General features: G+C 45.9%; 1 protein-coding gene across 1 annotated transcript in view; it reads left to right on the top strand.

Annotated features, from left to right (window-relative positions):
- Window positions 1–4,238: 4,238 nt before the first annotated feature.
- Window positions 4,239–27,175, top strand: part of LOC116510241 (ras-related protein Rab-30) — a 51,954-nt gene continuing 29,017 nt past the window's right edge. The window contains exon 1 of the mRNA XM_032219711.1: window positions 4,239–4,415. The gene's annotated coding sequence lies outside the window, so the exon portion shown is untranslated. The remainder of the gene's footprint in view (window positions 4,416–27,175) is intronic.

The raw sequence follows: 27,175 nt of genomic DNA, 5'->3' as shown, positions 1-27,175 counted from the left end.
CGCCTACCCGAGCTCCTTACCGGTCTTTTAAGTTTTCGGGGCTTCTGTGTACGGTGCATATAGCACCTGTGTGATATTCCACTGAGCAGCTGGAGTGTTGCGGAGGCGGTAAGACGCATGCGGACGCTGCGCGCGTCCATGTGGACGCTGCTCAGCCCATTCCAACCAGGATCCAGAACCCACCACTGGTGTGTGTGCACGCACTTGGCACCAAAAAGATTAGCCATCAGTGATCTAGGGTTTAACTCATTCTAGCTTAGGAAAACTCCAAAATAAAATTGAAGCTTATACTTTACAATTTTAGGTATCTACAACTTTTTTCCCCCTTTTACACATCAAGCAGAAGAACAATCTTTATCTTTCCCATATAACCTGGAAAGTTACTATCTTGTTTAGTATAAGGATTTCAGGTAAGTTTAAATACTCCAAAGAGAAAATGTAAAAAAAAAAAAAATGATAATCTCCAAAACGATGAACACCCTGCAAGGGGAAGTGTAAAAAAAATGCAGATTAAAATTAAGCCATTTTAAAGTCTTTTTTAAAATAGATTATGTTAAAAATATTCTAGGTAATCAAAATGGATTTGCAGTCTGAATAAAAACGGAACCTACAGTATTTTGAGTTTCCACTTACTTTTCTGCAATGTAAGTCCTTGCGATTTGAGACTTCCAGATAATATTTGTTAAGGAAGTATTAAACAAGTTTGTCAATATTTAGTAAACTTTCTTTGGAATACGCGCCATGCTAGGTTTTACGAAGGCAGTTGTGCAGGGCTAGGAAAAAGATTGTTAACAGCCTTTCTCATAGATTTTTTTTTCAAATTCCCAGCCAGGGAAGGTTGCAGGATATTTCTCCTGCTTGATCTCCTGATCAAGTAACCTAACAATCACCAAAAGCTACAGACCCTCACCTCTCTCCAGGCCTTCCGTTAAAACCTGGCTGTGTCGGCAGGCCTGGGGTTGATGAGTTCCCTTCCCCTCTCGATTTGTGTGTCTGTTGGTTATTTTTAAATGCTTGTATTTAAAATGCTTGTATTTGTAGTTTTTGTGTTTCCCTTCCCCCCTTTGGGTTTGTGCGCCGCCCTGAGTCCCGCTGGGAATAGGGCGGAATATAAATAAAACGAAACCTAAACCTAAACCTACAGTCAGTCAACTTATGACCATAATGGATCTTGCCCTATCACATTCATATATGCTCATGAAAGGGGTCACCCTCCTACCAATCCCATTTCACCTCTTCTTCTTTTTTTTGCGGCAGCTGTAAAACACACACCGTGGCCAGTAAGTGAAGCAAGTCTGCTATGGGCTGGTTTTGTTGAAAGCTGGGAAATAAATGCTGGTTTTTGGCAAAACTTTTGATAGTGTGAAACACGGGAGCAGGTAATAAAAAAAAAAAAAACCCAAACCCTTTCAATGGTCATAAATGCAGGCTGATTGCCAATACCCACCGTCTGTTCATATGTCACTAAGCAACAGGTCCTAAATCAAAGACTATCAGTATATCTCAGCTAGTGCCATAAATAGATTATAATCCTGTATGCAGGTAAAACTCTTATGGAGTTTTATAAGAATTTAATCCAGCAAACACACATGAGTTCTTGATTTTTCCCACTCACTGTTGTTCTTCGACAATTAAAAATCCGTTTTGATTTATTTTAATCCCTGCCAAATCCAAAGCATTTCACTAGTCTTGCTGCTTTTCTTATTTATTCCAAGCTTGGCCTTGAATAAATGCAATACTTTTTTTGGGACATTCTCATTATAATTAACTGCAGTACTGCAGGCCACTTTAGCTGACTGTGATCTGCAGTTCAGCGGTTCAAATCTCACCGGCTCAAGGTCGACTCAGCCTTCCATCCTTCCGAGGTGGGTGAAATGAGGACCCAGACTGTGGGGGCAAGTTGCTGACTCAATTTGCTAAAAAATCTGTAAACCGCTTAGAGAGGGCTGAAAGCCCTATAAAGCGGTATATGTCTAATAAATAAATAAAATAAATAAACTAGCCGTTAACCCGGCGTTGCCCAGGTATTTATTTATAGGGGGAAGATGTCCAGACCAAATGTAATTTCTAATGTTGGGTTTTCCCCCTTACCAGAAGGAGCCTCCTTGTGGAGTACTGTGAAGCCGTTACCATGGCAACTCCACTGCGCTTCACAGAAGACATTTTACAGTACAGTAGAAGCCGTTTTAAGGCACAACAGGCTGTACCTTAATAGAACACCCCCCCAAGGGGTGTTAGGGGTGTCTTACCCCCACAGTATTTGTTTCCAGAGAGTAAGTCATCTGTATATCATGTTTGGTTGAAATTGCTCGAGGCGTTCCAGAGTTATGCTGGAACATACACAAATACATTAAAAAAGTTATTGAGGACAATTTTGGTCTTGGCTTTGCGGGCATTTCCAAAGTCTGGTTGAGATAGGGTGGGCGTATAAATTGATCAATTCATTTATAAATTGATTATAAATAAAATAAATACAAAATAAAGCCATGAAAACCTGGATGTTCTCCCAGGAGCCCATAAATGAATTTTTTCTATATCACGGCTACGATAAGACTGGGTTAGATTACCCCGGTTGCTATTATTATTATTTTTGAGTTTTACTGGAAGTCTTTGACTTACGACCACAAATGAGCCCAACATTTCTGTGGCTAAGTGAGACAGGGAGCTTTGTCCCATTTTACGTGACTTTTCTTGCCATATTAAGTGAATTCCTGCAAATTTTAACACCGAGACAGTTGTTAAAATGGAGTCTTGTCCCATTTTACGACCTTTTTCCCCACAGGAGTTAAGTGAATCACTGCCGTCGTTAAGTTAGCACAGGGTTGTTAAGCGAATCTGGCTTCTCCATTGACTTTGCTTGCCAGGTCACAAAAAGGGACATGGCGGAACGTCGTAAATATGAACCAGTTGCCAAGTTGTCCTCATCTTAATATGACAGAATGCTGCAACCGTCGTTAAGTGTGAAAAATGGTCACCAGTCCCTTTTTTCTGTGCCACTGTAACGTCGGCCACTAAACCGAGGACTACCTGCATGCAATGCTTACCATCCAGAATTGGGGCCATAAATGTCCGTCATAATTTTTTTAAAAAAAATCTTTTTTAAAGATGCCCTCCTCAGCACAACCTCTTTATCACAACCACTCAGCGAGGTAGGCTCAGAAATATCCCCCCTCCCTTTTTTTTAGGCATGGCAGCTGCTAGAGAAGCAATAACTCCAGATCCCATCATCCACAGCTCCCCCTTTTTTTTTCGCCTCAGAGAAGCCTTGCGATGAAGGGCGCGGGCGCCGGGACTCGAACGCGCAACCTTTAGAACTGCAAAAGAGCGCGAGGGAATCGCTAGGCTACGGCTAACGTTCGACCAATAGATGCGCGTGGAACTCCTAAAAAAACAGAACGAGGCGGAGGGAAAGACCCGCATCCGGGTCTTTCCGCAAGGTTGCCATAGCAACGCGCCGGCCCTTTCCCAACCCCGCGCGCGCCTCTTTTTGCAGGGGGGAGGAGGCCGAGAGAGAGCGAGCACTTATTACGAAACGCGACTGAAATACTTTTGGCCCTCGGACCCGCCGCCGGGAGGACAAGAGCGCCTTCCCCCCCACCCCCTCCTTGGGGAGAAGAAGCCCGTTATTACAACCCACCCCTTTTCCTCCTTCCACCGACCTACGAAGCGCGGCTCCCCGACGGCCTCTTCTCCGCTTTTTCAATGGACTTCCCAGCCGCGAAGCTCTTACTACGTTACCGTCGCCCTCCGCCACGACTCGGGCTAATATGGCCGCTCGCCTTCTCGGAGCAAGAAGCCTCTCCCTCCCGCCGGTCGGGCGTCTCGGTGGTTCCCTTCTCTCTCTTGGAGGCTGCGCGCCGCGGGGCTTGACGGGCGCTGTAGTTCTCGCCGCGCTCGAGGAACAGTAATAGCAGGCTTTGGAAACTCCCTTTCCCATGATGCCACGCGGCGAAGACGCGCCCGCCCAAAAGGCAGCCAATGAAAAGCCTCCCCGAGCCAGTTCCCCCCCTCCCCGCTCGGAACCTTCAGAAGGATGATGTAATGGCAAAGCGGGCGAAAGGGCGGAGCGCTCCTCCTCCTGCGCTGCAATTCATTGTGCCGTATAAACCCAGCCAGGGCAGGGAGGGCACAGCCGCTAACTCTCCCCAGCGAAAGGGGGCGGGAGTGGGTGGGTTGGCGGGGAGGGGTAAAAGAAAGGGGGGTGGGGGCAGAGACCAATTTAAAAAAAAGGAGAAAAAAAAAGCCCCAATCCCGAATCCAGAGTTTGGCAGCCTTAAAGGAAGCTGCTGCTGCTTGCAAGCTTGGCCCCCTCCCCCCCCCCCAAATGTCCCAGTGACTTTGCTTTCAAAGCTGGATTTTCCTCCGTTTTCTATTCTTTGGCAAAGGGGGCAGAGGGAGCGACAGTCCCCAACCAGGTGAGTCCCGTCGCTTGCTTTCTATAGATATATAGATATATAAATGCATGGGTGGGTTATATCTATCTAATCTCTATCTCTTTTACTCTTTCTTTTTCTCTTCCTTTCTCTTTCTATCTTTTTCTCTTTCTATCCTTTCTCTTTCTATTTTTTCTTTCTTTCTATATCTATTTATTTGTCTGTCTATCTGCCTGCATGTCTGTTTTATCTGTCTCTATAGCTACATCATCTATATCCTCTATATCTATATATCTTTCTTTCTATTTCCATCTTTCTATATCTTTCTCTTTCTTTTTCAATCTTTCTCCTATCTTTTTCTCCTATCTATCTATCTATCTATCCATCCATCCATCCATCCATCCATCCATCCATCCATCCATCCATCCATCCATCCATCCATCTATCTATCTATCTATCTATCTATCTATCTATCATCTTTATTGGGGCTGCTGTGTCTTTCCCGGCTCTCCTTTCTGGGGTGTTTTAAAATTTAAAAATCAGCTTGGGCTGTCTTGAGCTTGTGAAACCTAACCTTCTGTGCAACAGTGGATGCTTTGTCTCCTGTGGTTTTTTTTTTAGGGGGGGGAAGAGAGGAGATGCAGCATCACCCCGAAGTTTGAAAATTGGTAGGGATATTCGGGATTGGTCTCCCCTTTCTTGGATGTGAGAGCAATGCCCCTTTCTGAGCTACTTAGCTTGGGAGTTTATCCAAGGATAGATTGCCCTTCCTTCCTTCCTTCCTTCCTTCCTCCCTCCTTCCCTCCCTCCCTCCCTCCCTCCCTCCCTTCTTCTCCCTTCCTTTCTTTCCATCCGTCCTTCCTTCCTCCCTGTCTTCCTTCCTTGCTACTACTCTCCCTCCCTTCCTCTCCTTCCTTCCTCTTTCCTTCCTCCCTCTCTCTCTGTCTTCCTTGCTACTATCCTCTCATCCTCCTTTCCTCTCCCTTTCCTTTCCTCTCCTTCCTTTCCTCCTCCCTCCTCCATTTCTCTCCTTCCTTCCTTCTTCTCTGTCTTCCTTGCTACTATCCTCTCTCCCTCCCTCCCTCCCTTCTCCCTTCCTTCCAAATGCATACCCTGCAGAAAAGGGACGGCTGCAGAAAACGCATTTCTTCTCAGCTCCCCTCCCTCTTTCTTTTCCCCTTCCAGATGTTGGGGTGGGAGTCTCAGGGCCTGCTGGAAGAACGGGTGGCGGTATCAATTGGTGTTGCCAGGTGGGAATATGGGAGGGGGGGAAGGGAGGAGAGAGAAAATGACACGTTGGATGATTTGGGGGGGGGCAATGGGTGTGAATTGATGACACCTTATAAAACCGGCTCCTGGTCCTTTCCCCATCCTTTCATTGCTGGTTGCTTTGATGTCGAAATGCAGAAGATTGCCGTGTTTTCTCCCTTCTGTCCTTTTTCAAAGGTGACAGACGTGACATTTTTAAAAAAAAATAAAAATAAGCCAGCTTCATCACATGAGTTTATCTACTCTGGAGTAAATCCCAGTAAGTTCTGGGGATCCTTAAAAAAAAAAGCCAGCCTTTTTAAACTGTCTTGCAATGGAGTCCGCCTTTGCTCTCTGCCCATAAATGCCCAACACAACCTCACAGCTGGGTGTCAAGGGGGGACTACTACAGTTGTAAAGGAAGAGTAGTTAGCCCATAAAGAGGCCCCCTTGCAAAAAAATGGTGGGATTTGGCTTTGCTCTGGAGATAAAATCCGACTTGGAACTTGGCGCTTTTTCTACTTTCAGCGGTTTTAAAAAGGTTGTAATCTTAACAGGAGAAATTACAGAGGATTAAAAGATTCCTGCTTCAGAGGCTTTGTAGAGGTTTGAAGAAATAATAATAATAATAATAATAATAATAATAATAATAATAATAATAATACTTTATTTGTCAGTGCACAGCATGTGTACAATGAGATTGGTTGAGCTCCCTCAGTGCACAAATGGTCAGAAAGCTCTTCCTTCCTCCCTCTGTTTTTGCAAATTTTCTTCTTCAACCCTCTGACTTTGATTAGTTTCAAATGGATCCCAGTCAAGTCATAAACGAAGGAGGTTTGCTGTGATAACAGTGGGTGGGTCCTTTATTTTTTGGGGGGGGTAAAAGGACATGCAATGCAGTTGGCCACCAGCTGAAATGATGACTTTGAAGAGAGACAGTCTGAGGAGGGAGAAGAGCAAACACGAAGAGAGTGAAGAATGGGTTGATCTTGGCTTCTTCAAAAACGGCCTGCAGAAATTCTCAGTCAGATCTTTTCAGTCTGTTCGAAAGAGGTTTCGTCCCCCCCGCCCCTCCCCAAAGTTGGCAGCTGTGACCCACTCTTTGTTTAGTTGCAAGGAACTGCTTTGAATTCGCCACAACTTCTAAACATTGCAGTGTTTCCCACAGTGTGAGGTCATGAGGCGTCTGTGGTGCTCAGCAATCCTGGCCTGACAATAGCATCAACCTTGTCCTTTAGAATAGAATAGAATAACAGAGTTGGAAGGGACCTTGGAGGCCTTCTAGTCCAACCCCCTGCCTAGGCAGGAAACCCTACACCACTTCAGATAAATGGCTATCCAACGTCTTCTTAAAAGCTTCCAGTGTTGGAGCATTCACAACTTCTGGAGGCAAGTTGTTCCACTGATTAATTGTTCTAACTGTCAGGAAATTCCTCCTCAGTTCTAAGTTGCTTCTCTCCCTGATTAGTTTCCACCCATTGCTTCTTGTCCTGCCCTCAAGTCCCTTGGAGAATAGCTTGACTCCCTCTTCTTTGTGGCAACCCCTGAGATATTGGAAGACTGCTATCATGTCTCCCCTGGTCCTTCTTTTCATCAAACTAGACATACCCAGTTCCAGCAACTGTTATTCATATGTTTTAGCCTCCAGTCCCCTAATCATCTTTGTTGCTCTTCTCTGCACTCTTTCTAGAGTCTCCACATCTTTTCTACATCGTGGAGACCAAAACTGGATGCCGTATTCCAAGTGTGGCCTTACCAAGGCCTTATAAAGTGGTATTAACCCTTCACGTGATCTTGATTCTATCCCTCTGTTGATGCAGCCTAGAACTGTGTTGACTTTTTTGGCAGCCCTATAGGATAGGACTGGATGGCGTTTTTTGTTGTTGTTGTTGTTGATTACAAAGTCGTGTCCGACCCATGGACAACATTTCTCCAGGTCAGGGATGGCTAACCTTTTTGTCTTCACGTGCCAGAAGCTCATGTGTGCATGCGACAGTGAGCGTGTGTGTGCTCACACCCGTCATGTGATGCACGTGCGACCTCCCTGTGTGCCCCGCCCCACTGCAATAGCAATAGCAGTTAGACTTATATACCGCTTCATAGGGCTTTCAGCCCTCTCTAAGCGGTTTACAGAGTCAGCATATTGCCCCCAACAACAATCCGGGTCCTCATTTCACCCACCTCGGAAGGATGGAAGGCTGAGTCAACCTTGAGCCGGTGAGATTAGAACCGCTGAACTGCAGATAACAGTCAGTTGAAGTGACCTGCAGTACTGCACCCTGACCACTGCGCCACCTCGGTTCTATATATTGCACATGAACGTGCAATCCCCTCCTGCTCCCCCCCCGCACGTGCGTCCATGATCCCTCCCCCATGCGCCATTTTTGGTTCCACCACAAATCCGCGGTAGACTAAAGCGCGCTCGACGAAAGCGCATACGTGACGTCATCACAGCGCGACGAAAACGGCACGCTGTGAGCGGTAAATTTAAAATTAACGTGAAAACCTTACCCTAACCCCCCCAAACCTAACCCTAAACCTAACCCTAAGCCTAACCCTTAACGTAACCCTAAACCTAACCCTAAACCTAACCCTTAACCTAACCCTAACCCTTAACCTAACCCTAACCCTAACCCTAACGCTTAACGTAACCCTAAACCTAACCCTTAACCTAACCCTAAACCTAACCCTTACCTTTATGTGAATCGGCTTGCTTTAATTTTATTTTAATTTTAATTTAATTTATTTTTAATTTTATTTGTCGCGCTGCTCATGACGTCACATACATGCTTTGATCGGGCGCGCTTTAGTGGACCGCGGTTTTGACGGGTCCCGCCATTTTTGGCCTAGCAGGCCTCCCTGAATTCTCCTGGGACCAAAAAATGGACCACAGGGACCCCTGTGCTCACCCCTTCCCCCCCTGCATGCGCACACAACACCCACCCCACGAATGTGCGCATGTCTCCCACATGTGTGGCAGAGACCCAAAAATCAGCTGGCTGGTGGGAGGTATCCCACAAGGGTCTGCCATCACAGCTCCAGGCCTTCCTGTCCTCTATCATCCTCCAGAGTCCATTTAAGCTCATGCCTTCTGCTTCTGTGACTCCATCCAGCCACGTCCTTCTCTGCCTTCCCCTTTTTCTCTTGCCCTCAATCGTTCCCAGCATGAGGCTCTTCTCCAGGGAGTCCTTCCTTCTCATTAGGTGGCCAAAGTCTTTGAGATTCCTCTTCAGGATCTGGCCTTCTAAAGAGCAGTCAGGGTTGATCTCCTCTAGGACTGACCGGTTGGATGGCCTTGCAGTCCAAGGGACTCAATGCAGGAGTCTTCTTCTCCAGCACCAGAGTTCAAAGGCCTCCATTCTTTGGCCCTCAGCCTTCATTATGGTCCGTGTGGGGATAACCCCCCCTCCCCCTCCATGCCCGGACACTGCAACCATCATAAATACGAGCCTGTGGCCTACTCTCTGAATTTTGATTGTGTTGACCATGGGGATGCTGCAACGGTCGTAAGTGTGAAAAATGGTCGTGAGACACTTTTTCAGAGCCATTGTAACTTTGGTCACTAAATGAACTGTTGTAAGTCGAGGACTAGCTGTATTCACTTTCGGCTCGGCCTGATTTGGTGTTCAGCATTGAGCGGCGGTGACGCAGTGGTTAGAGTGCGGTACTGCAGGCTACCTCTGCTGACTGTCGGCTGCCTGCAATTTGGCAGTTCGAATCTCACCCGGCTCAAGGTTGGCTCAGTCTTCCATCCTTCCGAGGTTGGTAAAATGAGGACCCAGATTGTTGGGGGCAATACGCTAACTCTGTAAACTGCTTAGAGAGGGCTGTAAAGCACTGTAAAGCGGTATATGTGCTATTTTTGCCTCTGTCTGTCTCTCATCCATCCATCCATCATCAAGAGCTGTGGCAGCGCAGTGGTTGGAATGCAGTATTGCAAGCTAACTCTGCCCACTGCCAGGAGTTCGATCGTGACCAGTTCAAGGTTAACTCAGCCTTCCAAGGTGGGTAAAAGAAGCGCTGGCAGAGACCATACCAAGGGAGATGGGCCTGTGTTCTAATCCAGCTTTCAGGATTCTTCTTCTAATATGTCTGATTCACAGGGAAGAAACTTTTGCCAAACCTTTGCCTCTTAAAACAAAACCCCAAGTTGTTTTTTTTACTTTAATTAGCTTGATACCCGTGCTTTGCAGTGAAACTCTGTGATCGGGCTATGTAGGAGAAATTCAGTTCACAATCCGTTGGCTCAGTGGTGGTCGGTGATTGAAACACTTAAGGGAATATCGCTCCTGCCACCTTGAGTCTGGAAGCAGTTCCATAGGTGGAAGACATAGATATTTTGGTGAGGTACCGATGTTTAGTACTGTAAGGAGCCTCAGACCGCTCCTGAGTGAAGGAGTGGAACGTCTGCCAGTTTGAACTGAGGTAACGGAATGTGAGGCAACTGGCAGTTGGAACAGAGTTCTTTTCTGGTGGGGAGAAGGAGTAGAATGTTCAACTCCTTAGCATCAGAGCGTGTTAAGATAAGACACCTGGCAGTTGGAACAGAGTTCTTTTCAGGTGGGGAGGGGGAGTAGAATGTTCAACTCCTTAGCATCAGAGCGTGTTAATATAAGACACCTGGCAGTTGGAACAGAGTTCTTTTCAGGTGGGGAGGGGGAGTAGAACTCCTTAACATCACAGTGTGTTAATTACTGTATAAGAAATACTAATGATTTGATGGTCATTTTGGGAAACCCTTTCTTAGCAAGCACCAAGAAGCCAAGAGGAACATACCTGCCAAATTTGAAGTTTGTAGGCTTTACGGTTCTGGAGATTTTGTGATGAGTGAGTGGTATTTGCCTTTTATATATACTGATAAAGAGAGACAGGGGGGAAAAAAATTAGAAAGTTGGTTGGGCCGGCGAAGTTCCTTTCATTCTTTGGGCTAACACTGCGGCTTTTCATCCTTCCAGTGAAGCCCCTTCTGGTGAGAAGCCAAAGTTGGAATTTGTTTCACTGGAAACCAATGAAGCTTTTCCCACTTTGTCTTTAGGATCAACGCCCAGGAAGCTGGGAGGTCTTCTCCCCATAACTACTTTGAAAAGAAGGGTGGGGGAATGATTCAGCAAGAATGGGGAGGCGAGCAGACGGTTTTATTAACCTGCCTTCTGCCCCATATCTTGCTATGCAATTCAAGGCTGAAGCGAAAACTCTGGAAAAACAGAATAACAGAGGTATTAATAACAGAGTTGGAAGGGACCTTGGAGGTCTTCTAGTCCAACTGTTAGGAGACCTTATATCAGTGATGGCGAACCTTTTTTGGCTCGTGTGCCAAAAGCAGGGGGAGCTCGGGGGGGGAGGGATCGTACACTGGTGTGCCACACCCATAATACTCTGTGCGCGACCATATGAATGTGTGTGAGACACCTCCCCCCTGCACAAGCATGTGTGCGCGACATCTGCTCCCCTCCCACTTTTGGCGACCCAGAGGCTTTCTATGAGCCTGGGGAGGGCAAAAAGGGTCTCTCCTCCTCCCCGGAGGCGCTCCGGAGGGCGACTAATGGCCCTACGAGCAGACCGGAAGTTCCAGTTTTCGCATTGGGTTGTTTTTCAGCCCGCTTCAGTGGTTAGAATGCAGTATTGCAGGCTAATTCAGTCCCCTGCCAGGAGTTCGATCCTGACCGGCTCCAGGTTGACTCGGCCTTCCATCCTTCTGAGGTCGGTAAAATGAGGACTCAGGTTGTTGGGGGGGGCAAATAGGCTGACTCTGTAAACCGCTTAGAGAGGGCCGTAAAGCACTGCGCAGCGGCATATAAGTCTAAAGTGCTATGGCTATTCTTTAGAGTCGTTTACATTGAGCAGGCTTTACTCGGGTGCGCCGAAATGCATCGGACAGCAGGGTGTTGCGTAATCTGCAGTCTGAGGGATTTTTGGCATCGGTGCCTTCGCTGTGTGTGGATATCTGGAATTGAATCCATGGGCCCCAAACGCCAGATCCATTCCAGCTGCTGTTTCTTGTTAGGACCGCAAAGATTTATTTGAATTCATCTCTTGTGTAACCGACATTGTTTTGTCCCTTGGCAAACTTCTCGTTCGTGTGTGTGTGTGTGTGTGTGTGTGAGATTGCACGACACGAGAGCTGGCTGAACAATGACATCCCCTTTTCTTTGAGTTGTCCAAATTTGTAAACACGGCCAGAGTGGCTAATCTGCTGTTAACATGCGGCTTGATATTTTTTGATCTTGTATGTGCCGTTCAGAGATGGGTTTCACGTAAATTTTACCACCGGTTTCGCCGCGCACTGAAAATGTGAGCACATGCGGTTTGCACGCATGTACAGGTGGGCCCTACTGGTTTGTGAGAACCGGTTCGAACCGGCTGAATACCATCACTGGTGCCGTTTTTGTGTGCCAAAAAGCGCCTTTCGTTGTAATGAGATCGGATCTCTTTATTCCCCCCTTATTTTCTTTTTAAAAAGAACAATAAAGCCTCAGTCCCGAGTCTTCCCTAGAATTATTATTTTTTTTCCTTCTGAAGCTTGGATTTTTATTTTTATTCTTATTTTTTGATTTCTCCCTCTTGGCTTAAAAAGGAGAAAAATTGGGGAACGTGGCTTCCAGACGGCATTGGGGGACGTCCCTTGACAAATTGACAAAATGTGAATATGAGAAAAGTATGCAAAGACTTTAGGAAAAAGGGTGTGTTTTGAGTGTCGGATCCAAACATAATGGAACAGATGTTGGTGGTGGACTTGTTTAATGTTGTTTCTGTTTTTGCAGTCTTCTGGGCGGGTTTCCTGTTGTAACTTCACCCTCTTTCTTAGACCTTAAGGATAGCATTGTGCTATGTTGTTGACAAAGAAAGTTGTGTACTTTCATGAACTTATTTTGGTTATATGCCACTAAATTCTGCTTTCATCTTCTTCTTCTTCTTCTTCTTCTTCTTCTTCTTCTTCTTCTTCTTCTTCTTCTTCTTCTTCTCCTCCTCCTCCTCCTCCTCCTCCTCCTCCTCCTCCTCCTTCTCCTCCTCCTCCTCCTGCTCCTCCTGCTCCTGCTCCTCCTCCTTCTCCTCCTCCTCCTTCTCCTTCTTCGTCCTTCTTCTTCTTTTTTTTCTTCTTCTTCTTTTTCTTCTTCTTCTTCTTCTTCTCCTTCTCCTCCTTCTCTTCTTCTTCTTCTTCTCCTCCTCCTTCTCCTCCTCCTCCTCTTCTCCTTCTTCTCCTCCTTCTTCTCCTCCTTCTCCTTCTCCTCCTCCTCCTCCTCCTCTTCTCCTTCTTCTCCTCTTCTTCTCCTCCTCCCCTCCTCCTCCTTCTCCTCCTCCTCCCTCTCCTCCTCCTCCTTCTCCTCCTTCTCTTCTTCTTCTTCTTCTTCTTCTCCTCCTCCTCCTCCTCCTCCTCCTCCTCCTTCTTCTTTATAAATATATAAATATGTTTATGTATATGAATAAATATACGTATGTATGTATGTATGTATGTGTTGCATTTGTGCTGATAAATAAATAAAGGGAGAGTAGTATAGATCTATTTCAAGCTATTTAGCTCTCATCAGCTAGCCATTCCCTTACTGGGATTCGATTGATGAGAGCTAAATAGCTTGAAATAGATCTATACTACTCTCCCTTTATTTATTTATCAGCACAAATGCAACACAAATGTAATAAAGGCAACATAAAACAAAATGGCTTTCTGCCTGGTTGGCTCCTAGGGTGAGGCGAAAGACAGAAAAAGGGAAGCAGTATGCTCCCTCCCATATTTGGGCATACAAGGGGTTGTGACACAATACATATATATGTATGTATGTATATATGTTCCAGCATAATTCTGGAGCGCCTCCAGCAATTTCAACCAAACTTATTACACAGAAGATTTAACCTCTGGAAACAAATACTGGGGGAGTGTGTGTGTGTGTGTGTCTGTGTGTGTGTTTTCCAGCATAACTCTGGAATGCTTGGCCCATTAAGGAGACCGAGTGCAGCATCCTAGAGCGGCAATTGTTTGTGATGTCATAGGAGGGAGAAGGGAGAGCCTTGGCCGTTAAGGAGACCGAGTGCAGTGTCCTAGAGCGGCAATTGTTTGTGAAGTCAGTTCCTTCCCAGCTTCCTCTAGAAAGCCAGCCGTGACGTTCACCTTCCAGTGGATCAATAAGGAAGTGCCTGATGGATTTGGGGCAAAGTGCCAGGATCGTAGGCAAGACGGGAAAGAGGAGCGCATGAGAGGGGGTAGTGAGAGGGCAGGGATGATGGGCATGGGAGTAGCCGAAGAAAGGCAACTCTCAGTAGCTACCTGTCAAACGCTTCGACATCTATATATAACTGGACAATGCTGGGTTATCAACTAGTTTCACAAAGATAAGATGAGATTGAGCTATCAGATAACTGCTTTATAGGTCGTCCTCAACATACGACCGCAATTGAGCCCAAAATATATATTTCAAAGTTATGAAATTGGTTAAGCGAGTTTTGTCCCATTTTACAACTTTTCTTGCCGCAGTTGCTCAGTGGATGGACGTTAAATGAGTTGTTAAATTAGTAAGACAGTTGTTAAGCGAATCTAATTTCCCCACAGACGTTGCCTGTCAGAAGGTCGCCGGGACACACTGCCATCGTCATAAATGCGAGTCAAGCATCCAAATGTAAATCCCGCGACCCTGGGGATGCTGCAACGGTCGTAAGGGTGAAAAATGGTCATAGGTCTCTTGGTTTACAATAGTTCATTTAATGGCCGTTCAAAGTCAGAACACCGTTGAAAAAAGTGAGCTATGACCGTTTTTCACACTTACGACCATTGCACGTCCCCACGATCACGTGATCAAAATTCAGATGCTTGGCAACTGGTTCATACCTATGATGGTTGCTGTGTCCCGGGGTCACGCAATCCCTTTTTGCCACCTTTCGACAAGCAAAATCAACGGGGAAGCCAGATTCACTTTACAACCGGGTGTCTAACTTATCAATTGCAGTGATTCTCTTAACAACGGTGGCTGAGAAGGGTCGTAAAACGGGGCAAAAGTCACTTCACAACTGCCTTGCTTGTCAGCAGAAATTTTGGCCTCAATTGTGATCAGTTGGGGATCTACCTGTATAAGATCTCCTGCTTGAACAGGGGGTTGGACTAGAGGACCTCCGAGGCCTCTTCCAACTCTTGTTATTCTGCAGAATGTACAGCTGGGTTTCAAGCTTGTTTATTTCAGGGGCATAGTGGAAAAGTCGAGCTTTAGGTAACGTCTATTCCAGCACAAATCAGCATGAGTTCCTACAATTAGGGGGTTGGCATCGCTTCAGGAACCGGTCTGTGGTTTAAGAAACTGTCTGTAGAGCATTTCATGATGAGGATGATGATAATTAGCCTGAACAATGGGCAGCTGCAAGACAATGGTTATTCAGGCATGTGAATCTGGCTCTACCCCCTTGTGAGAACCTGGCTGGGAAAGTAGCAACAGCAACACCACTTATATACCGCTTATAGTGCTTTATAGCCCCCTCTAAGTGGGGGACCCCCAACAATCTGGGTCCTTGTTTTACCGACCCCAGAAAGATGGAAGGCTGCGTCAATCTTGAGCTGGTTAGAATTGAACCCCTGGCAGTTGGCAGAGTTAGCCTGAAATGCTGCACCCTAACCACTGCACTACCATGGTTCCTTCCTTCCCTAATCCCTCCCTCCCTCCCTCCCTTTGCAATAGCATTTAGGCTTATATACCACTTCATGATGCTTTACAGACCTCTCTAAGCAGTTTCCAGAGCCAGCCTCTTGCCCCCAACAATCTGGCTCCTCCTTTTACCGACCTCGGAAGGATGGAAGGCTGAGTCAACCTTGAGCCGGTCAGGATTGAACCCTTGGCAGTGGGCTGAGTTGGCCTGCAATACTGCATTTTAACCACTGCACCATCACGGCTCCTTCCTTCCTTCCCTCTATCCTTCCTTCTTCCTTCCTTCCTTCCTTTCATTCTTCGTTCCATCCATCCTTCCTTCCATGGTTCCTTTGTTCCTTCCTTCCTTCCTTCCTTCCTTCCTTCCTTCCTTCCTTCCTTCCTTCCTTCCTTCCTTCCTTCCTTCTTCCTTCCTTCCTTCCTTCCTTCTTTCCAACAATTTGAGTCCTCATTTGACCAACCTCAAAAGGATGGAATACGTGAGTCAACCTTGAGCCAGTCAGGATCGAACTGCTGGCAGTGAGCAGAATTAGCTTGCAATGCTGCATTGTAACCAGGGCGCTGCCACAGTAGCAAACGGCCATTGCCCAATTCTAGGAGGCTGCAAACGTTGTAAATGCAAGTAGTACTAGACTTACAACCGTCCATTTAACGATCATTCAAAGTTACGACAGCACTGAAAAAAAATGACAATGGGTTTTTCAAAGCTACGGCCTTTCTAGCATCCCCATGATCACGTGATCAAAATTCAGATGCTTGGCAACCGGTTCGTACTTAGGACTGTGGCTGTTTCCCAGGGTCATGTGATCATCTTTTGACAAGCAAAGTCAACGAGGAAGCCTGACTCACTTAAAAACCAGGTTTCTAACTTTCTTTTTTTATTTAGAATCTTTTTTTATTATTTTCAAAACAAACACAACACATAAAATCTTCCTTCTTTTACATACTGTAGAAAGTGTATCAGTTGGTTACAAAAGGTTTTCGTGCATCTCTTCCACAGTCATCAAGCATAATTCATATTAACTTAAGTATTTTAACTCAGATATTTATACATGTTACCCTTATACCTCCATTTTTAATTGACTATAATTATTTAAACGTCCTTCATCATAAAATATACCGAAATTTAATACATAACCACATACTGGCATTTCATTTACTATTTCTAAAATCCTCCAATAACACTGAATCCTTATGTCCTATTCTAGCTAAACATCCATAATATTTAATAACAGACTTTTCTAATCCTCCTTTCCAAATCGCTGTTGGCAATTTTCATCTAGTTTCCGTGTGTGGGTGTGTATATGTGTATATGTGTATATGTATATATGTATATATGTATATATGTATATATGTATATATGTATATATGTATATATGTATATATGTATATATATGCGTATATGTGTATATGTGTATATGTATATATGTATATATGTATATATGTATATATGTATATATGTATATATATATATATATAAATATATAAATATACATACACACACACACACACACACACATACATACATACATACATACATAATAGGTTGTCATCATTATCCTTCCTTTATTTGACTATATCCTGAATCATAGCAGCAGCAGCAGCAGCAGCAGCAATAGCAGTAGTAGACTTATATACCTTATATACCTTTCAGGCCTCTCTAAGCGGTTTACAGAGAGTCAGCATATTGCCCCCAACAATCTGGGTCCTCATTTTACCCACCTCGGAAGGATGGAAGGCTGAGTCAACCCTGAGCCGGTGAGATTTGAACCGCTGAACTGCTGATCTAGCAGTAGCCTGCAGTGCTGCATTTAACCACTGCGCCACCTGGCTCTCTAACATTTTACCCCTAATAATCAAAACTTAACTGTATCTAACTCAATTCTTTTTTATTAACTTTTGTATATAATCCAAAAGGATTTCTAATCTTCCTTTCATGGGTACCATTCAATATTCATATCCAATTATTACTTATCATAACACTACACATTGTATACATTATTATCATTATCAATTATTTATTTCACTACATCTATTGTTACTACATTTCACTAAGCTTAACTAGTTTTAAGTTAGATTCTTCCATCTATCAACCTGTATCTTTCCAATAACAAAACGATCTTATATCTCCTGCCATAGTATTTTAACTCCGATATTTATACATGTTACCCTTATACCTCCATTTTTATTTGACTGTAATTGTTTAAACGTCCATCATGAAATTCTAACTTTCTGACTTGCAAACTTTCTAACCTTATCTCTGTGACCTTCAGTGGGTTTCAACAGAGTAAATCAACAGGACCAATCTCTGCCCTTCGTATAGGTTTTCTTTCCCTGGGCTTTTTCTCCAGGTGCCTTTTAGAAACAAAACACACACACACAACACCCCCACCCCCACCCCCAAAAGCAAAACAGGGGTCCTTATCATACTTGGAGTTCTCTCATCAAACTTTGCCCTGTTTTCTGTTAGAGCTATTGGAAGAAATGTCCATCTGGGTTCAGATCCAAGCGGGGAGAAAGCAGGGATGGGTTTCAGGCGGTTTGCGGCGGTCCCCGCGAACCGGTTGGTCGGCGAACTCGGAAGTAAGTAACTACCGGGAACGGCGAAGGGCCCACCCACCCGCCCGCACTCCTTACCTGGTTTTGACGAGTTCTACGCTTCCACGCATGCGCAGGACGCATACAGCGCCTGCGTGATCCTCCAGGAGCAGCTGGAGCATCGCACAGACGCTAGTACGCATGCGTGCACTGCGCGCGTGCACGAGGACGCCGCCGGCCCCGTTCCAACCGAACCGGTTGGAACGGGGTGAGAAACCCACCCCTGGGAGAAAGACACTTGGAAACATGGTGGCTGTTGGGAAAGATGGTTTTAATGGTGGGTAGGACCACCTGGCTTGAAGATGTAATTAAAAAAAAAGATGAAATAAAAAAAGGGGGCAGAGATGCTGAGAGTGCCTGGGTTTCATACCCTCTCTGGGCTTTTGAATCTGAGCTTGCATTCTGATTGGTTGTCAGGCTCCCCTGGGGCCGTGCAGGGGCAACTCTGTAGTCTGCCCTGAGTCCCAGGCTTGGTTGACTCTTGCCGGGTGATGTAATCTTCCCAGGTTCCATGTGGTGAGATGGATAGAGGGCGGATCCTACTTTTGTTGGGTCTTGAGTGAGGGCATTTGCCTATGAATAGACCCTAAGACCGATAAGATCGCACAGGATGGGCCTTCTCCAGGTGCCATCAGCTGGACAATGCCGACTAGCAACACCTAGGAGTAGGGCCTTCTCTGTTGCCGCTCCAGCCCTATGGAATGAGCTACCCCCAGAGATCCGGACCCTACCCACTCTCATGGCCTTCTGAAAAGCTTTCAAAACCTGGCTATTCCGGCAGGCCTGGGGCTGTTGACCTCTGGATTGAGGTCCAGCCCCGCTTAGATTGGGTGCATATTGTGTCTCTTTTAAAATTTTTTTTTTTTTTTAAAGATTTTATTGGTAAAAAGAAAATACAACATCCATAACTTGTAACAAACAATACAACTACATTTCGAGATATTCCCATACTATCAAATCATTATAAACATCAAAGGTTAGGTATCTTTCCCTCCCTCTTTTCTTCCCTCCCCCCCTTACTTCCTTCTCCCCTGCCTTCCCTCCTTTCTTTTCTCCTTTCCTCCTTTCCTTCCCCGTCCTTTCTCTCCCTCGGTCCCCCCCTCCTTCTCACATACCTTTCCTCCTTCCCTGCCTCTTTCCCTCCTCCTTCCTTTTAATCTCCCTCCTTTCCTCCCTCCTTCCCTCCTTCCTTTCAACTCTCCTTCTCTCTTTCTTTCCCTCCCTCTTTCCCTCTTTACTACCCTCTTCTCTTCCCTCCCTCCTTCCTTCCTTCCTAGGAAAGGCAGAAGAAGGGGGGAAGGATAAAGAGGAGGAAGAGAAAGAAGAGAAGGGAAAGAAGGTGGGAAGAAAGAAGGAGAGGAGAAAGAGGGAAAACTGGGGAAGGAAGGAGGGAGGGAAGAGAAGAGGGTAGTAAAGAGGGAAAGAGGGAGGGAAAGAAAGAGAGAAGGAGAGTTGAAAGGAAGGAGGGAAGGAGGGAGGAAAGGAGGGAGATTAAAAGGAAGGAGGAGTGTCTCTTTTAAATTTGTTGTGTTTTATTTGTTTTTAATCTTTCTTAATTTTTGTTTCTGTAAGCCGCCCGGAGTCCTCCGGGATTGGGCAGCCTATAAATTTAATAAACAGTAAAGAGTAAACAGTAGCTATCTCTTTATCTCTTGATTGCGGATATCTGCTGTGGACTATTGAGGAAGGGCTATTAAGAGTGAGTCTGTTTCCTGCCTAAAAACATGTTTCTCCATTTCTCATCCAGGGAAAATATAATATTCTGCCTTTTTAATATTTCCTAGAATATTCCATTTTTCTAGGAGAGGGGTGGGGGGCTACCTTCCTACAGAGGACAACCACAAAGTTTTCCTAGCTGGCTGAGTTTTTGTTTTTTATTTTTTACTCTCACTCAGAAAAGCCATCAGTGGGGCCTGGGAAATCTTTATTATTATTATTATTTAAATCAGGAAATGACGATCGATTCCACGTCACGCCTGCTGGTTATGTAGGAGCCAGGAAATCAAAAGAGCTGCCTTGCTTGCATTCAGGAGGCTCAATCTACTTCTACAAACTGGGCAAATTAAAAACCTGTAGACTTCCGGTGGAAGAAATGTCCATTTTGGGTTCAGTTCCAAGTGGGGGAAAAAAAGACACTGGAAACATGGAGGCTGCTTGGAAAGATGGTTTAATGGTGGTGGGCAGGACCCACATGGTTTGAGGTCCTGGGCCATGCAGGGGCAACCCTCTAGGCTGTCCTGAGTCCCAAGCTTGGTTGACTCTTGCTGGGTGATGATGTAATGAAAGCTTCTTTGGGCAATTCCTCCTATGGCTTTGCCTGAAGGAGGTAGATCTTTGTTATGTAGAGTAGACTGGCCCAGGCCTTAATGGCCCATTGACAAAGGTGTGTGTGAGTTTCTGCCCCCCTTTTAGTGGGAAATATTCTGCCCTTTTAATAACTCCTAAAATATCTAATTTTCCTAGGAGAGGGGCGGGTGCTAACTTCCTACACTTCCACTTCCAGAATGGCTGGCCTGAGGAATTCTGGGAGTTGAAGTCCCTAAAGGCGGCGGGGGGGGGGGGCCTAGTTTTTCAGCCCTGCTTTTGCAGTCTCTGCCTTCGGGTTTGATTGCAGTTGGAAGCAGCTAGGAAAGAAAAGTCTCTCTCTCTTTCCGCTTTTCCGTTTTGGTGGAGATGTGGCTTCCGCGTTCTTATCCCCAAGTCCCAAAGATTTCGCTCTAATTTATGCAGCCTTGCAGATTGAAAAGCAGCGCATGGAAATTTCCAGTTGTAAATCGCTGCACCGTTTAGTTCTTTAGAATAGCTCATTAAGAATTGGGAGCCATTTGAAGGAAAGGGGGGAGGGGGCAAATTGTCCAGATAAAACACAGACAGACGACAGACAGACAGACAGACAGACAGACACACACACACACAGAGCACACACTTCTCCCTCTCCCCCTTTCATGACACAGTCTGTTCCATTTCGACCCTGGGAAAATGCCCAGTTGGCTCAGGACAGGCAGTGCTGTTCTCGAGACAAATCTTTTAAAAGTTTGGTGTTTTTTTTTTTTTTTTTAAAAGGCTTTGGCGTCGCAGTTTAGCTGCTGCAGAAAGCTTCATGTAGCACAACTTTGTGGAATGTCATTTGGGGGTGGGGTGGGGGAACCGGCCGGCTGCCCCCCCTCGAGTTGGATACAGCGTTAAAGAGAGCAGAACAACCAAGTTTGCGACACACACACACACACACACACACACACACACAAAAGCACACACAAAACTGAGTTATTGAGCAGAGAAAGGGTAGGAGAAAAGCTTATGTAACAGGGAGCCACTGAATGAGAACAGATGCCTCAAGATACCAAGGCCCAATAGCACCATTGGAGTAGCAACAGTGCTTATATATTGCTTCACGGTGCTTTAAGGCCCTCTCTAAGCAGTTTACAAAGTCATCCTCTTGCACACAACAGTTTGGGTCCTCATTGTACCCACCTCGGAAGGATGGAAGGCTGAGTCAACCCTCAGCCAGTCAGGATCGAACTCTTGGCAGTAGGTGGAGTTTGTCTGCAATATTCCATTCTAACGAGCGTGCCACCGTAGCTTCCTTCCTTCTAGCACCTAGACTTATATACAGCTTCACAGTGCTTTACAGCCCTCTCTAAGCGGCTTACAGAGTCAGTGTGTTACTCCCCGACAATCTGGGTCCTCATTTTCCCGACCTCGGAAGGTCGGAAGGCTGAGTCAACCTTGATAAGGTTAGGATCGAACTCCTGGCATTTGGCAGAGTTTGTCAGCAATTCTGTATTCTAACTAGTGCACCACCATGGTTTCCTTCCTTCCTTCCTTCCTTCCTTCCTTCCTTCCTTCCCTCCCTCCCTCCCTCCCCCCCCCTCCTTCCTTCCTTCCTTCCTTCCTTCCTTCTTGCACCTAGACATATACCTTTTTACAATGCTTTACAGCCTTCTCTAAGCGGTTTACAGAGTCAGTATTTTGCCCCCAACAATCTGGGTCTTCATTTTACCGACCTCGGAAGGATGGAAGGCTGAGTCAACCTTGAGCCAGTCAGGATCGAATATCTCCCTTCCCCTCCCTTCCTCCTTCCCTCCCTCCCTCCCTCCCTCCCTTCCACACCTAGACTTATAATCTGCGCTAGAGTGGCATCTCTAAGCAGTTTACAAAGTCAGCATTTCCCCCCCATCAATCTGGGTCCTCATTTTACCCTCCCTCCCTCCCTTCCTCCTTCCCTCCCTCCCTCCCTCCCTTCCTTCCACACCTAGACTTATAATCTGCGCTACAGTGGCCTCTCTAAGCAGTTTACAGAGCCAGCCTCTTGCCCCCAACAATCTGGGTCCTCATTTTACCGACCTCGGAAGGACGGAAAGCTGAGTCAACCTTGAGACAGTCGGGATCGAACTGCTGACTGGCGGTGGGCAGAATTAGCCTCATATACTGCATTTCCACCACGGTAGCCGATGTTGAGCTCGCACGACGGTGGCCAATAAGATGGTAAAAAAAGGGGGAGAAGAACTTAACCAAGGTTTTGCTTAACGATGGAAATTTTGTGCTCAATTTTGATCGTAAGCCGAGGACTTCCTGTATTGTGTGCTAAAACTACGGTGTGTTTAATAGAATTCTGTGGAGAGCGAGAAATGGAGGAGGGGGGAATTACCCCAAAGACTTTTTGTCCTTAAGGAGGGATGTTTGCCTGTTGCCGAGTTTGCAGAGACAAGGAAATCATGCTCTGCATTTTGATGAAAGGGCCGGAGTCTCCTTTCTCTCTCTCTTTTTATTTTATTTTGAAGCCAAAGGCATAGCAGGACCGGAGGCATTGAGCACAGGGAGCTCCCAGCCTCAAATTCGTGGCGGTCCTGTTTCTGCTTCCGAGCCTATCCCAACTTTTCAGGGCTCTTAATGAGTAGCATAGCATAGCATAGCATTTAAATAGGAGCCAGCTGTGTGCAGCAGCTGCCAAAAAAGCCAACACAGTTCTAGGCTGCATCAACAGAGGGATAAAATCAAGATCATGTGAAATGTTAATACTACTTTATAAGGCCTTGGTAAGGCCACACTTGGAATACGGCATTCAGTTTTGGTTGCCGCATTCCAAGAAAACGATGTAGAAAAGATCGATGAGACTTAGAAAGAGTGCAGAGAAGAGCAACAAAGAGGATTAGGGGACTGGAGACTAAAACCTATGAAGAACGGTTGCAGGAACTGGCTATGTCTACTTTAATGAAAAGAAGGACTAGGGGAGACATGATAGCAGTCTTCCAATATCTCAGGGGTTGCCACAAAGAAGAGGGAGTCAAGTTATTCTCCAAAGCACCTGAGGGAAGAACAAGAAGCAATGGGTGGAAACTAATCAAGAAGAGAAGCAACTTAGAACTGAGGAGAAATTTCCTGACAGTGAGAACAATTAATCAGTGGAACAGCTTCCCTCCAGAAGTTGTGAATGCCTCAACACTGCAAGTCTTTAAGAAGATGTTGGATAGCCATTTGTCTGAAACAGTATGGGGTTTCCTGCCTAGGCAGGGGGCTGGACTAGAAGATCTCCAAGGTCCCTTCCAACTCTGCTATTGTATTATTGAATAGCACAGCACAGCATAAAATAACAGAGTCGGAAAGGGACCTTGGAGGTCTTCTAGTCCAGCCCCCTGCCTAGGCAGGAGACCCTATGACATTCCAGTCTCTTTTTTAAAACCTCCAGTGTAACAACTTCTGGAGGCGAGTTGTTCCACTGGTTAATTGTTCTCACTCTCAGGAAATTTCTCCTTAGTTCTAAGTTGCTTCTCTCCTCTTTCTTGTCTCCTACATATATTTTTTTATTTCAAAGCAGGACCAAAGCAGGGAATGAAAACAGATTTTTTTTTTTTGTTAAAAAAAATCCAGCTTGGTTTGCAACCTTATTTGACTTCCTGGACACACAGTTATTTCTTTGCATGCGTGTGCAAACTGCCATTGGAGTAGCAATAATCATTTATTAAAAGGTTTATCATGCTATCAGCTGTTGGAAAGTAAACAACCTTTATCTCTACTCGTCCTTGGGCAACCTTGAGCGGTGAGCAAAAATATGCTTTGATTTCCCCTGCTTTGCCAACATTGGAACTGCGAGGAGAGAGCACATCATAAAATAGAGATATTGGGTGGCATTTGTTGACAGTACAGATACTTGTGTTTCCCCGAAAATAAGACAGGGATTTATTTTCTTTTGACCCCTGAAATAAGCGCTTGGCCTTATTTTTGGGGAGGTCTTATTATGTTTGAGGTGCAGGAGGCGGCGAGCGTGGTCACCTCATGGCTGCTGCTGTGTTGCAATATTTTCATGGAGGGCTTATTTTGAGGGGAGGGCTTATTTTAGTGCATGCTCTCAAAAGCCCGATGGGGGGGGGGGAAGGGAGGTGGGGTGTTAGGGGGAAGGGGGGATATATAGTATGTGTTAGATTTTATAGTAACACGATTGCACTTGTATACTGTTGCTCTTTAATTTCACTGTAAAAATAGGAGAAACTGAATATATTAATAGATAGTAGAAATACACTGAAGGGAGGAGTAGAGGGATAGAAGAAAGAGGGGTAGAGAGGGTGGGAGAGAGGATGGGAGGGAGGGGGAGAAGGAAGGGAGGGAGTGTATCGGGAGAGAGGAGTGGTAGAGGGGGAGGGGAAGTAGGGTAGAGGGGAAGGAGGGAAGATGGAAAGTTGGAGGGGGGCGAAAGAAAGGGTGTATGGAGGGTCGAAGAGGTACATTGGGTTTCTATTTTTGGTGGTATTGTTGACAAGAGGAATGGCTGTGTTTATTGTTTAATGTTATATGGCCCCGGTTATGCACAGTATATATGTGACTGTACGAAATGAAAATGGAAAAAAATAAAAACACATTTACTGTAAAAAAAAAAAAGCCTGATGGGGCTTATTATCCAGGGAGGTCTTATTTTCAGGGAGACGGTATATCAGTGATGGCGAACCTTTTTCTTACAGTGTGCCAAAATTGTGCATGCCTATTGCGCATGCCAACACCAATTAAATCCTCCCCACCCACCTGTGCATGCATGAGTAACCCCCCCCTCCCCGCGCATGTGTGCATGACCCCTCCCTATGCTCCGGAGGCTTTTCTTAAGCCCGGGGAGGGCGAAAACAGCCTCCTCCGGCCCTCCAGAAGGGCGAAAAATCAGCTGGCTGGTGCGTGCATGCGCGCTGGAGCTGATGGGTGGCGTGCCAGCAAATATGGCTCCACATTCCACCTGTGGCATGCGTGCCACAGGTTTGCCATCATGAGGGGGGGGGGATATCTTTTAATTTTGCTGACAGAGGGCACTGGGGTTTTGCTGTTATCCTTTTCCAGAGGTTTCGCCTATAAGGTTTCCTGGTGGTCTCCTTTCCACTCCAAGATGGTTCAGATTCACCTAGGTGCGGCCTTTTCAATCTGCAGCAATTTATAAACGATAGACAGACAGACAGACACACACACACACACAGAGCTTTTTAATGCAGGCAGGCCTCAGCTGAATGGCCACAGCTGAGCCCAAAATCTCTGTTGCTAAGCAGGATGCTTGTTGAGTGAATTTTGCCCCATTTTGATGACCTTTCTTTCCACCCTCGTTAAGTGAATCACTGCAGTTATTAACGTCAGTTGCATGGTTGTGTTAAGTGAACCTGGCTTCCCGGTTGACTTTGCTCGTGACCTTGGGACACCGTGACCGTCGTAAATATGAGTCAGTTGCCATTTTGATCACGTGACTATGGGGATGCTGCGAGGATCGTAAGTGTGAAAAACAACTCACTTTTTCAGTGCCATTGTAATTATGGTCATTAATTTTTTTGGGGGGGGGTGTTGTTTAATCATCCCCTAATTCATTGTGCGGTGGAATCGGGGCAACTGAATGGAGCTGAGTCTTTACTGGCCAGATGCCCTTCCCATCACCAATGCAGAGTTCGCAGCAGATATATTCCCATTGTGCCCAATTGTGAGAGAGAAATATCTGCCTCTACCTAGGATCGAACTCACAGCTTCCTGATTGTGAAGCCAGAGCTCCACCGCTAAGGCCACTGCATTACTTCTAACTATGGTCATTAAATGGATGGTTGTAAGTCAAGGACTACCTATCAGTGAATTGCTCAGGTTGTGAAATGCCAATGTCTTCCACCAGGGGGTGATGTTCCCTAGGAAAGATGATAAGGAGAGTATTACATAACCCAAAAGTTTCAGATTGGCCCAGGGTTTGTAATAAAACAGTGGTAGTCAACCTGGTCCCTACCGCCCACTAGTGGACGTTCCAGCTTTCATGATGGGCGGTACGGGTTTTGTCTGATATTGAAGCACTGGATTTTTAAAAATTTAATTGACTTCCCTACTTTATAAATCACCATTACTGTGGAACTGGTGGGCGGTTAGAAAATTTTACTACTAACGGAGATACAAAAGTGGGCGGTAGGTATAAAAACGTTGACTATCCTTGGTATAAAAGAACAAGGAGGTTTCTCCATGCAACATAATCGTCATTAAATCCAAGTTTGCAACTTGGTTTATGCCTAGGCAAACTACACTGAGTTGGTGCCAGTGGTAGTTTCGCCCACACTTAATTATGGTTTGTTGTATCCATAACCTATTGAATGTGTTTGCATTCATCTATTACAACATTGATATTTCAGGAGATAATAATAATCGAAAAAGTAATTGATAGGAGGACAAAAATGCAAAATCCTCCCTCTCCCTGCATTTCTTTTCCTCCCTCCCTCCCTTCCTTCCTGCCTACCCTCCCTCCCTCTTTCCTTCCTTCCTGCCTGCCTGCCTTCCCTCTCCTCCTTCCTTTCCTTCTCTCCCTCTCCCTCCTTTCCTCTCCTTCCTTCCTTCCCTCTCCTTCCTTCCTTCCCTCTCCTTCCTTCCCTCCCTCTTTCCCTCTCTTCCTTCCTTCCTTCCCTCCTTCCCTCTCCTCCTTCCTTCCCTCCTTCCCTCTCCTCCTTCCTTCCTTTCTTCCCTCTCCTTCCTTCCCTCCCTCTTTCCCTCTCTTCCTTCCTTCCTTCCCTCCTTCCCTCTCCTCCTTCCTTTCTTCCCTCCTTCTCCCTCCTTCGCTCTCCTCCGTCCTTCCTTTCTTCCCTCTCCTTCCTTCCTTCCCTCTTTCCCTCTCTTCCTTCCTTCTCCCTCCTTCCCTCTCCTCCTTCCTTTCTTCCCTCCTTCTCCCTCCTTCCCTCTCCTCCTTCCTTCCTTTCTTCCCTCTCCTTCCTTCCCTCCCTCTTTCCCTCTCTTCCTTCCTTCCTTCCCTCCTTCCCTCTCCTCCTTCCTTTCTTCCCTCCTTCTCCCTCCTTCCCTCTCCTCCTTCCTTCCTTTCTCCCTCTCCTTCCTTCCCTCCCTCTTTCCCTC

Source organism: Thamnophis elegans, chromosome 6, assembly GCF_009769535.1.
Source record: "Thamnophis elegans isolate rThaEle1 chromosome 6, rThaEle1.pri, whole genome shotgun sequence".
Lineage (NCBI taxonomy): Eukaryota > Metazoa > Chordata > Lepidosauria > Squamata > Colubridae > Thamnophis > Thamnophis elegans.
Note: the sequence above shows the minus strand (reverse complement) of the source record. Positions and strands in the feature narration are given on the sequence as shown.